At 36.0% G+C, this 13,320-nt stretch overlaps 1 non-coding gene across 1 annotated transcript; it reads right to left on the bottom strand.

The window, feature by feature from the left end:
* Nucleotides 1-12,764: 12,764 nt before the first annotated feature.
* LOC135269795 (U6 spliceosomal RNA) lies at nt 12,765-12,875 on the bottom strand. The gene has a single exon (XR_010338050.1). It is a non-coding gene; the product is annotated as a U6 spliceosomal RNA (small nuclear RNA).
* Nucleotides 12,876-13,320: the final 445 nt, after the last annotated feature.

Raw genomic sequence — 13,320 nt, 5'->3', positions numbered from 1 at the left:
ATTTTCTTTATCCGTTTATCTGTTGATGAACACTTAGGTTGATTCCATAACTTCTATTGTGAATAACACTATAATAAACATGGGGTGGGGCACGGATATTTCCTTTGGTATACTGATATATTTTCCTTTGGATAAATATCCAAGAGAGGTACCGTTGGATCATCTGGTAGATCTATTTTTAGTTTTTTGAGAAATCTCCATACTGTTTTCCATAATGGCTATGCTAATTTCGTTTCCATTAACAGTGTATGAGTTCCCCTTTCTCTGTATTCTTGCCAGCATCTGATTTTTGCATTTTTCACTAACAACCATTCTAACTGGGGTAAAAACATATCTCATTGTGAGTTTGATTTGCATTTCCCTGATGACTAGTGATGCTAAACATTTTTAAAATATGCCTATTGACTATTTGTATGTCAACATTTTGAGAAATGTCTATTCATATCCTTCCCATTTTTTTAAACAGGACTATTTGTTTTTCTGTTGTTGAGTTTGAGTTTCTTGTGTATTTTGGATATTAGTCTCCTGTCAAATGAATAGTTTACAAATATTTTCTCCCATTTAACAGGTTGTCTCTTTACCCTGTTGTTTCCTTTGCTGTGCAGAAGCTTTTTAATTTAATGTAGTCTTATTTCCTATTTTTGTTTTTGTTGGCTATGCTTTTGAGATCTTAGCCATGACTTATTTGCCTGGTCCAATGTTCTGTAGTGTTTCTTTCATGTTTTCTTCTAGTAGTTTTATACTTTTCAGTCTTATGTGGTCTCTGATCCACTTTGAGTTGATTTTTTTATATGGTGAGAGAGAGGGGCCTAGTTTTATTCTGCATATGGTTATTAAGTTTTTCTAGTATCACTTATTGAAGAGGGTATTTTTTGTTCAATGTATATTCTTAGTGCCTTTGCAGAAAATCAGTTGACTATGAATATGTGGATTTATTTCTGTGTTCTCTATTCTGTTCCATTAGTTTATATATCTGTTTTTATACGAATACCATGCTGTTTTGGTTACTATAGCCTTGTAATATATTTTGAAGTCAGATAGTGTGATAGCTTCAGCTTTGTTCTCATTGTTTAAAATTGCTTTGGGTATTCAGGCTATTTTTCGGTTCTATAAATATTTTAGATTTTTTTTTCAATTTCAGTAAAAAATGACATTGGTATTTTGATAAAGATTGCATTGAATCTGTGGATGGCTTTGGGAAGTATGGTCATTTTAACAAGATTAATTCTGATTCATGAGCATGGGATGCCTTTGCATTTGTCTGTGTCCTCTGCAATTTATTTCATCACTGTTTTGTAGTTTTCCTTTAAAAAGTCTTTTACCTCCTTGGCAAAAGGTATTAATAGATATTTTATTATTTTTTGTGACTATCATAAATGGGATTGCTTCTTGATTTCTTTTTCAGCTATTTCAGTATTTGTGTATAGAAATGCTACTGATTGTTGTATGCTATTTGTATCATACAACTTTACTAAATTCACTGATCATATTATGAGAGTTTTTTTGGTGGAGTCTTTAGGTATTTCTAAATATAAGATTATACCATCAGCAAAAAGGAACAGTTTGAATTCCTCTTTTCCAATTTCAATGCTTTTTACTTCTTTCTCTTGCCTCGTTACTCTGGCTAGGAATTCCAGTACTATATTGAGCAGAAGTGAAGAAAATAGGCATCCCTGTCTAGTTACAGTTCATAAAGGAAAGGCTTTCAGCTTTCCCCTCTTCAGTATGATGTTAGCTGTTAGTTTGTCATAGATGAGCTTTATTATATTGAGGTATATTCTTTATATTTCTAGTTTGTTGACAGTTTTTATCATGAAAGAGTGTTGAATTTTATCAAATAATTTTGCTGCAGATATTGAGATGATTGTATGATTTTCTTCCTTCATGCTGTTGATGTACTGTATTATGCTCATTGATTTGCATATGTTGAACCATCATTGCATCCCTGAGATAAATTCCACTTGCTCATGATATATTATCTTTTTGCTATCCTGTTGGACTCAATTTGCTAGTATTTTGTTGAGGATTTTTGTATCTATGTTCATCAGGGATATTGACCTGTAGTTTGCTTTTTTTGTCATATCCTCATCTTATTTTGGCGTCAGAGCATTATGGGCCTCATAAAACAAGTTAGGGAGAATTTAATCCTCTTCCATTTTATTGAAATAGTTTGAAGAGAATTGGTGTTTTTTAATTACTAGTATTTGTTTTATTTTTGATCCTCCCACACTGAACAACACATCCTAATGCATTTTTCTTAAATCTTTGATACCTGTTTATTGCCTTTCTTCTATTTCACAAGAAACTTGCTAGCAGATAATAACATGAATGGATGAGCAGAAGAAAGCAGTTCTGGAAAAATGTCAAAACAGTAGGTTATCTAATGATAATAATAACTAATATTTAATAATGCTTATGGTGTGGTACTTGGATGTTCTAAGCACTTTTCATGGATTAATTTATGCTTGCTTTACAGCAGGATCCTGAAGGGAAATGTTACTATTTTTATCCTCAGCTAATAATGTCTATATGTTTGACAGTATGCATGCATGTGTTTTTTTTTTTTTTTTTTTTTTTTTTTTTTTTTTTGTAGCAGTAACCTATGGATGTGATTTTATTTTATATACACATACAATTATGTTTTAACTTAAAAAATCATTCCTAGTTAATATAAAGAACAGCACTACCTGATATGGTAGCCACCAACCACATGTGGTTATTGAACATTTGGGGCCGAGTCTGCTCACACTTGTAATCCCAACATTTTGGAAAGCCAAGGTGGGAGGATCATCTAAGCCCAGGAGTTTGAGGCCAGCCTGGGCAACATAGTGATGCCCTCTGTCTTCCCAAATAAAAAAACTTATTTGTTTAAAATCGAGATATGATTAGTGTGAAATGAGATGTGCTGTAAGAGCAAAATGCACATAAGATTTTGAAGACAACATTTTTAAAAGAATGTAAATACTTCTCTTTCCTTTCTTTCTTTCTCTTTCCCTCCCTCCCTCCCTCCTTCTCTCTCTTTCTTTCTTTTTCTTTCTTTTCTTTTCTTTTCTTTCTTTCCAGGGTCTCACTCTGTTATCCAGGCTGGAGGGCAGTGGTGCAATCATGGCTCACTGCAGCCTCCACATCCTGTGCTCAAATGATCCTTCTGTCTCAGCCTCCTGAGTAGCTAGGACTACAGGCATGCACCACCATGCCTGGCTAATTTTTGTATTTTTAGTAGAGGCAGGGTTTCACCATGTTGTCCAAGCCCATCTCAAACTCCAAGGCTCAAGCAATCTGCCCACCTCGGCCTTCCAAAGTGCTGAGATTACAGGTGTGAGCCACTGTACCTGGCCACACAATACCTCTTTAATATTTGTGATTGATTAAATGTTGTGTATTTTGATTTTTTGTGGTGGGGAACAAGGTCTGGGTCTGTTGCCCAGGCTGGAATATGGCTCACTGCAGACTCTACCTCCTGGGCTCAAGCCAACCTCCCACCTCAGCCTCTCAAGTAGGTGGGACTACAGGACATGTCACCATGTCCAGCTAAATTTCGTATTTTTTGTAGAGATAGGGTTTTACCATGTTGCCCAGGCTGGTCTCAAAGACCTGAGCTCAAGCGATCCAGCTGCCTTGGCCTCCCAAAGTGCTGGGATTACATGTGTGAGCCACTGTTCCTGGCCTGATTACATAATTTTTAATTTTTTTGAGAATTGGTATTAATTCTTTAAGTTTGGTAGAATTTGTCGGTAAACATCTGGTTCTTGACTTTGCTTTGTTGAGAAATTGTTGTTGTTGATTCAGTCTCATTCCTCATTATTGGTCTATTCAGTTTCTCTATTTTTTCTTGGTTCAATCTTGGTAGGTTGTACATATCCAGAAATTTATCCATTTCCTCCAGGTTTTCCAGTTTGTTAGCATATAGTTTATAATTGTCTCAAATGATCTTTGTGTTTTTGTGTATCATTTGTAATGTCTCCTTTTTCATTCCTTATTTTGTTTATTTGGGTCTTCTCTTTTTTTTTTTTCTTGGTTAGTCTAGCTAGTGATTTATCAATTTTACCTTTTCAGAAACCAACCTTACATTTTATTGATTCTCTTTGTTGTTAGTCTCTATTTCATTTAGTTCTACTCTGATCATTATTATATTTTTCCTTCTACTAATTTGAGTTTGATTTGTTCTTGCTTTTCTGATTTCTTAAGATGCATTGTTAGATTGTTTACCTAATGTTTTTATACTTTTAAAATTTGTATTTTTAAATTTATTTTGTAGAATAGGTCTCCCTATGTTACCCAGGCTGGTCTCAAACTCTCGGCCTTAGGCAGTCCTCCTCCCTAAGTCTCCCAAAGTATTGAGATTACAGGTGTTAGCCACTGCACCCAGCCAAAATCTTTCTACATTTTTGATGTAGGCATTTATTGCTATTGCTATAAACTTCCTGCTTAGTATTGCTTTTGCTATGTCCCATATCTTTTAGTATACTGTATTTCTGTTTTCATTTGTTTCAATTTTATTTTTTATATTTTTATTTTTTCATTTACCCAGTGGTCATCCAGGAGCATGTCGTTTAATTTCCGTGTTTGTGCATAGCTTCCAAAGGTCCTCTTGTTATTGAGTTCCAGTTTTATTCCATTGTGGTCTGAGATGATACTTGGTATGATTTTGATTTATAAAATATTTTTGAGACATTTTGTTGCCTTTTTTATGGTCTATCCTAGAGAATATTCTATAAGCTAATGAGAAAGATGTGTATTCTGCAGCTATTGGATAAAATGTTCTGTAGATATTTCTTAGGTCCATTTGGTCTAAAATGTAGTTTAAATCCAATGTTTCTTTGTTAATTCTTTGTATAGATGATGTGTCTAATGCTGAGAATGTAGTGTTGAAGTCCCCAGCTATTATTGTACTGGAGTCTGTCTCTCTCTTTAGATGTAATATTTGCTTTATATATCTGAGTACTCCATTTTTGGGTACATATATATTTGGAATCATTATATCCTCTTGATGAATTGATTCCTTTATCAATATATAATAATGACCTTCTTTCTATCTTTTTTTCTGTTTTTGACTTAAAGTCTGTTTTATACAACTACTCCTGCTTACTTTTGGTTTCTATTTCCATGGAATATCTTTATTTTTATCCCTTTACTTTCTGTCTATATGTGTCTTTACAGGTAAAATGAGTTTCCTGTGGGCAACATATAGTGGCCATATTTTTCTTTATCCATTCCTCCAATCTAGATTTATTATTATTATTATTATTATTGAGACAGGGTCTCTCTTTGTTGCCCAAGCTAGACTGCAATGGTGCAATGATAGCTTACTACAACCTTGAACTCCATGGCTCAATTGATCCTCCCTTCTTGGCCTCCAAAGGTGCATGCCACCATGCCTGGCTAATTCAGCAAGTCTACATCTTTTAAGTGTAAAATTTAATCTGTTTACATTCAAGTATTTATTGACATATGGGAACTTATTCTTGTCATTTTGTTCATTGTTTTCTGATTGTTTTGCCTTAGGGAATGCAAAACAATCTTTTTTCTCTCTTATTGTTTCTTATTGTTTTCTTTTCTCTCTTATTGTTTATCATTATGGTTTGGTGGTTTTTTGTGGTAATAACATTTGAGTTTTTTCTCTTCCTCATTTGTGTGTTTGCTCTACCAGTGAATTTTATATTTTCATGATGGTAGATATCCTTTTGCTTTCAGGTGTGAGACTTCTTTAAGCATTTCTTGTAGGGCTGGTCTAATGGTGATGATTTCCCTCAGTTTTTGCTTGCCTGGGAAATATTTTATTTTTTCCTTCATTTATACATGATAACTTTGCTGAGCATAGAATTCTTGGCTTACAGCAATTTTCTTTTATCACTTAGAATATATCACCCTATTTTCTCCTGGCCTATTACATTTCTGCTGAGAAATCTGTAGTCTGATGTGGAAGGTGGGTAGTTTCTTATATTTAACTACATGTTTTTCTCTTTTCTGTTTTGAGAATTCTCTTTTTGCCCTTGCCTTTTGACAGTTTGACTACAGTGTGCCACGGATAAGGCATTTTGAGTTGCATCTATTTGGAATTCTCTGAGTTTCCTACATCTGAATGTCTAAATGTCTTGCTATACTTGGGAAGTTTTCAGCTATTATTTTAAATTGGTATTCTATGTCTTTGGCCTTTTTACCCTCCCAAATACCCAAAATTTAAATAGTTACCTTATGGTGTCCCATATGTAATGTAGGCTTTCTTCCTTCTTTTTAATTTTTCTTTATTTTGTTTCTGACTGGGTTATTTGAAAAGACTCAAGTTCTGAATTTTTTTCTCTAGCTTGATCTAATCTATTGTTGAAACTCTCAAATATATTTTAAATTTTATTCATTAAATTTTTCAGTTGCATGATTTCTGTTGGGTTCTTTTTTTATGGTATGTATCTCTTTGGTGAATTTTTCATTCTTATCTTGAATTGCTTTTCTGATTTCTTTGTATTACTTGACTATCTTCTCTTGTATCTTACTGAGCTTCTTAAATATTATTATTTTGAATTCCTTTTCTAGGATCTCGTAAATTTCCTTTTCATTGAAATCTATTGCTGGAGAATTATTGTGATCTCTTGGATGTGTTATATTTCATTGTTTTCCCATTTTCTTGTGTCCTAATGTTTATATCTGTGTGTATGGTATAACAGTTGCTTCTTCTTCTTACAACTTGTTGGATTGGCTCTCATTTGGGAAGGCTTTGATTCTGGGTGCATTCAGAAGTATAGTCTCCATGCTATTTCTTCACTGTAAATAGCTTCAGTGCTATCTGTGACTTCCTCAGTGACTTAGGGTGTGGCTATTAGTGGAGGCTGTGGTGAGGATTTTCTAAGGATGTGAATGTCAGGCCCCAGTGGTAGAAGTAGCAGGCCAACTGTGCCTGGTTTTGGGTTCCCAGGCAGTATACACAGGCACTGTTGTAAGCAGTTTCTAGCAGGCCAATTCTTGGGCTTCAAGCAGTTTGTTTGGGCGCTGACAGTGGGTAACAGTGGGTCAAGTAGATGGGGGGATGCTCCTTGAGCCCCTGGGCAGTGGGTAGTAGTAGTGATGGGACAAACCTTGGGCTCCCAAGTGGCACATGCTGGTTTTAGTATTGGCTGCAATGGGCTAGGCAACTTCCCCAGGTTCCCAGGTGGTGCTTACAGGTGGGTGCTGGCTATGTTAGTGGCATGCTGTGTGGGCCTATCCTGGGAGGAGTGCTCAGATGTTGGTGGTGGTCGATGGAGCACGGTGATCCCCAGGCTTCTAAGTAGCATGCTTGTTCACTAGGATTAGATGGTGTCTGGCCAGCCAGGCTTGTCCTCAGACCCCCTGGTGGTATGCACAAGTGCAGGCTGTTGTGGCCAGACCAGAGTGATCCCAGGTCCCCAGCAGAGTGCTTGTGTGATGGCAGCACTGGTGGCAGAGGGTGGGACAGCCAGCCCTTGGGCATGTGGAAGTATGCAAGGTCCTGCTGCTGGTGGCAGGGGCAGGGGTGTCACTACTAGAGGCATGTGCTTCTGTCCTTAGTAACAGCAGTAGTAGTGGCTGTGAGCAAGGAGAGTCTATTTTCAGGGAGTGTGCGAGAACGCAGCAGCCTCTGCTGTTGGAAGAAGATTACTATCAGTGGCAGTGGCCTCAGGCAGGCAGGTTTCAGTCTCTGAGGAACACATGTTTTGGTTCCCTTTGTCCCAGAGACAGCTTCTCAGTGTATGGCACCACCCCTTCATTGGGGTGCACAACATTCCTAGCAGCTAGCTAGGAATCCTGCTGCTCTGCTAGATAAAACTAGCATTGTGCCACTATGGCCTTCCAGGAAGACAAGAGGAAATATCAGTGAAGCTCCAGGGATATGGAGATGCAGGGGCTATTGGGTCTTAGGGCAGGTTACAGTCTGGTGGGGGCTGGTGTCTCAAAATGGCACCATGCTGCAGCTGCTTAGGACTTGGGGAGGGGTGGACCCCTGTGTGAGCTCCCTCTCTGGAGAAGTGCTGTTCATGGTCCCCAGGCAGCTCCTTATGCTAGTCTCAGGGCCCACAAAGACCATGGGGCTGTCCCATGGCTAGGCTTGCAGGAATCTATGATAGGAATATGGACTTCTGGGCCTGTCTTGCTTACCCCTTCCCCACAACGGGGATTACCTTTGGGCTCTCAGATGATCCTGGGCTAATTGGCTGCCTCACTTCCTTCTCCTTCCATGCCTCAGGTCTTTCCTGTCATTTCTCTATTGATTTCTAGTGTTCTCTGTTAAATGCTCTATTTGAAGTATGATTATCTACTTGCTATTTTGGTTCTTTATGGAGGAGATGAGAGCTGGATGATTTCAGTCAGCCATCTTGAAGACCCTCCCATCTATAAATTTTTAACAATTTAAATAAAGCTCAAAGTTCCCCTTGACCCCACCCCATCCTGCTCTCCAGTGCTTGAAACTTCTTTTTTGAATCTACATGCATTTAGGAGGATATTGTCTAGTTCCCTGTGATCACCTACTGTTTCACCCCTAGTCCCACTGCAATCCACTGTATCAACTACCTGGCCCTGAGTTCATTTGCATTAGAGAAAAAGCACTGTACTTGGAATCATTCATTAGACATCTCTTACCTGAATGAACCTTAAGACATTAAGGTTAGCCACTAAGACATTGAGCTTTACTTTGTTCATCTTTAAACTCTATGCTTCTTGCACAGAGATTGTCATGGGAATCAAAGCAAATAATGTTAGTGGAACCACCTGACTAGCCATGCTTCCTGAGCAAAAGGTATCCTAAGAAAGAGAAAATATATTTTACAGCAACCTATAAAATTTCTTAAGCCCATTATTTGTCTGTGAAAATTAAAGTTTCAATTTCATTGTAAATGACAGATTCCATTGTAAACGATAACATGTATGTATAACACTTAGTCATTGCCAAGACTAAGTGATTCACAATTTTAGTCACTGCTATTGATGGTTTAAATAATAAATACTAATAGTCAATCCTTGTTTATTTTATATGTTTTAAAATATCCTAAGTAAAATTGATACTACCAAAAGTTACGTCATGTTTGTCCTACAGCTTGAAATACTTTCCAACACCCTACAAAACATTAAACAAACATGAAATGTTATTATTACTTGTCTTTCAAGACTCAGCTAAAAAATTCCTTCATAAAAAATTATTTCACCACCCCAATCTAAAACTCTCCCTCTGAATTCCAGTAGTGGCTGTTTCTCTCTAGTTTTCTTGGCCATTATGTGTACACATGGGCTTGTATTGCTTCTATTGTTGTCACATTGTTATTTAAATATTTGTGGAACTGAGATTCCAGTCTTTAATTGTTCATGTGTTTATCTCATCTCTCCTCAACTCGATTATAGGCTTCCTTACATCACAGGCCATGTTCTCTGCCATACTTTGCAACACATCACATACATAGTAGGGACCCGGTAAGTGTCTTTGATTCCATTTAAAGAGAGTGTTACATCCTAGTAGTACCATAAGAATGTGCCTCTTAAAACTCCTCATATGTAACCTTGTCCCTTCTGGAATGTAACCAGAGAATAGCTTTGAAGTGAGGTTATGGTGTGTTTCTTTCTTACTTGTTTCTAGGAATGAAAGACCTTGTTTTCTACCCTGGCAAAGTAAGATGATTTTAATTTCTCTAATGCCAAATCCAGTATATGTTGTTTTTTGTATTGAAGGTCATGTGTTGAAAAGTAAAAGTATCTGTTGGCAATAATTATTTAAGTAGACTATTCCAATCTTAAAAACATAGCCTTGTGTTTAAAATTAATTTTCTTATTTGTCTATGGTTGCAACTTAAAACAGTTTTCCTTATATACACTATAAAATGTTAATAGCTACATATAGAGTGACTTTACGACTGTAGTGTCATTTTTCTCAGCTTGATCAGCTCTTTTGAATGGCATCATTATGATCAAAATTGTTCACAGTAATAAAATATGAATAGTTTCGATAAAAAAGTAGGCACCATTACAATTAAAAAGTATCTGGCATTTTAGAATGTGATAACCACTCATAATACTGTCGTAGGATAAGCAACTCTACAATATAAATATAATTAGAAGAATGACCTAAACAAGTCTTTGAAGCACAAAGAGGAATATGAATTGAGGGAGGTGTAGTGCTGCATAGTTAGGGATTTGCAGAATATTCAACACACCTGCATTATTTCAAAGAAATTGTGAGAAGTTAAATATTTCATTCATACTTGTACCCTTCATCTAGTTCTACCTGCAAAGAACAAGCAAATCTTAAAATTAGGACAAGCTGCCAAATGTTTCAATAAAACTTGGGGCTTAGTACTTTGTTTGATAAGGTATACTGCAAAAAATAGCATATTCATACTTGTGGGGTTATTTATTCAATTATATTCCATTGCTATTAAAAAAATATAGCAACGAGATGTATACAATAACTCTGCAATCTTTACACCATGAACTAACACCTCTCTAAGTGATAACATTTTCTTCATCCAGGCACTGATATTTAGGTTTCTGTTTCTTTCCCTTTTTTTTAACATCAGTTTACTTCTGGTTCATGCATATGCTCATACCATCAGAGGGGTGGCAGGTAAGAGAAATTTAATAAAAGTCTAGGTCAGTTAATGTTGCTACTGCTTTGAGTTTCTGAAAACAGGTTTGGAGAAGGTAAATGATGGTAGGCTATTATTTTGGGGAATAGAAATAACTGCTTTCAGCAATTTTATAAGGATGATTGTCTTCATAATGTTTATGGTAAGTAAAGTTGTGAGGGCTGACACAGAGGCAGCTGAGTACAATGTCTATTTTGACTCCCTTATTGAAGAAGAGAAATAATCAATTTTTGACATAATTCCTGATGCACACAGTAATTAGGAGCCTGTGTACAGATAAGTAAAATAATTGTCAAACAATATACTTAAATATGTTGTATATATAATAGTAATACTAAAATATAACTCAAGATATGTAATCCCCTTACTAATTCATTACTTTTGGTGAATAATGAAGACTTGTTCTCATGCCAGACTATTTTAATCCTGACATCTATCTCCACCTTCCTTTTGGAAAACATACCCCTTTTTCATAAGAGTGGATGTTATCCTTTTTTCCATGAGGCTGTCTGTCAGACACTGCTTTCCTGTAGCAGTACATTGGCTCTAGATTGACTTAATCAATAAAATAAATTATGTAATATTAAATATGTATATAATTATCTTCTTTAACTGTATAAAAACCTAGACTAAATTTTAAAATGGCCTCTTCTAGGTGCCTCATTATGCTTTTAGATAACCTAAAAGTCTATCAAAAGGGGAATAGCTAAAGAAATTATGGATGCTTGTAATGGAATATGTTGCTGTTAAAAAGAATGAGGTAATTCTGTATGAATTGACAATAAAATGTTATGTTACTGTGAAGTGAAATGTTTTAAGTTAAAAAAGAAAATTATATAACATACATAAGGTATTGTGCCATTTTTTCATGACAATACATATATTATGTATTCTAGAAAAAAGTCCCAATAAATACATATCTTCCTTGGGGGAGGAAAACATTCACTGTTTATTTGTATTATTTTAATTATCACAGTGAGCATTTTAAAAACAGTTTTATGGTACAAAGATCAGGGAGGATCTCAGAAAATTTCTATCAAACTTCAAGGAAAACAACATTCCTTTATTGTTGGCTTGTTTATAAACAAAGAAATCATGGAAAAATCCTCAGTTTGTTATGATAAAATGTTTTCTTTCAATATTTGCTATCTTTTTTTATTTCCTCACTTAGAAATTAGGTATTCATATTTTTTAATTATCTATTGGAACATAAAATTGATGAAACAGAAACCTATACTGGCTTAGATATCCCAACCTGAGCCTTTGATCAGTGTGTGGCATTGTGTGGTCTCTGGAATTGGCTCAGCATGGATGAGCAATTGCAGCCTCCTGTTTAACAGTTGTTTGACTCTCCCATTGGACAAAGTCGAGAAATCGCACAGCTGTGATTGCTGCTGGCAGCTACTCCATAACCCCGGGGGAACTAGCCTTCAGAGGAAGCTTATTCTGAGGTTGCAGGGGAGAGAGACAGAGAGAAATTAGGCATTTGTTGACGTCATTGAGCTGATGGATAGACCAACACTGAAATCTTTCCTACTCTGTATTTTCAGGTATAGGATCCAATAAATGTCCTTTATTCTTTAATTCGCTTTGAGTCAGTTTTTGTGTTAGTTGCAACTGAAGTCATTTCATTACTATATTTTTCTTAAGTAAATAAGAATGTAGACAAGGATTTGTGCACAATAATTATCACAAATATTTAACAAGTAAAAAATACAAATGATCTAAATGTTAAATATTAGGAAAACAAGTACAGAGATTATGGTTGACTGATATGATAGAATATTATGTAGCTATTAAAACCGATGTTTTCAAATACTTTTCGATTAAGAAGTCCCTTCACAATCCAGCTTCTGTCACCTCCCTGGCCTTGTATCTCTGGGCTCCCTGGTAACACTCACATGTTCTCTATCCACATTGCTCTCCTTGTGTGGTTTTCTCTGCATAGGAAGGCCCTGAATTCTCCCAACTTGTAGCTTCATCCTACTCACCCTTTAAAGTTAAGCTCAGGCATAGCTCCTCCAGGAAGCCTTCTCATAATTTTTTTCTTGCTCCCCAAGTTTATGCCAGCCCTTCCTCTATGTGCCTGCAGTAACAGTAGTTATTTCTGTAACTGGTGGTGTTTTAACTATCTCTTTATGTCCTTCTTTCCCATTAGACTGTGAGCTCTTTGAAGACAAAGACTAATGCTTCTTCTTTTTTTTTTTTTTTTTTAACAGGGGCCCTGCTAATCTTCTCTGTATCGTTCCAGTTTTAGTATATGTGTATATGTGCTGCCGAAGCGAGCACGACTAACTGCTTCTTATTGGTCTATGTAATCCCAATGCCTAATCAAAGTTGTGGCAGAGAATAGCTGCTCTACAAATATGTGTGGACTGCATGCATAGATAGTTAGATGAATGAATGAATGAATTTTCCCCAGGGATATATCAAGAATGTAGGATGGGCAGCTTCGAGAATTTTTAACTTTTTGTGTGTTTTGCATGGAAATGGGAAAATTTTGTGATGAATAAGCTATGGAGATATACTATACACCTGGAACAGCATAGTGCCTATACCTAAGAATATTGAATTGTACAGTCACAATTTGCTAAGAGGGTAGAACTTGTCTTAAATGTTTTTATCAAAACAAAACAGCAATAATAATCAAGGTAGGGTAGAAGACTTTGGAAGGTGATAGATATGTCTGTGGCCTTGATGCTATTGATGGTTTTCTGGGTAGATACTTATCCCC

Source organism: Aotus nancymaae, unplaced genomic scaffold (assembly GCF_030222135.1).
Source record: "Aotus nancymaae isolate 86718 unplaced genomic scaffold, 86718_ANA_hifiasm-v0.15.2.pri h1tg000057l, whole genome shotgun sequence".
Lineage (NCBI taxonomy): Eukaryota > Metazoa > Chordata > Mammalia > Primates > Aotidae > Aotus > Aotus nancymaae.
Note: the sequence above shows the minus strand (reverse complement) of the source record. Positions and strands in the feature narration are given on the sequence as shown.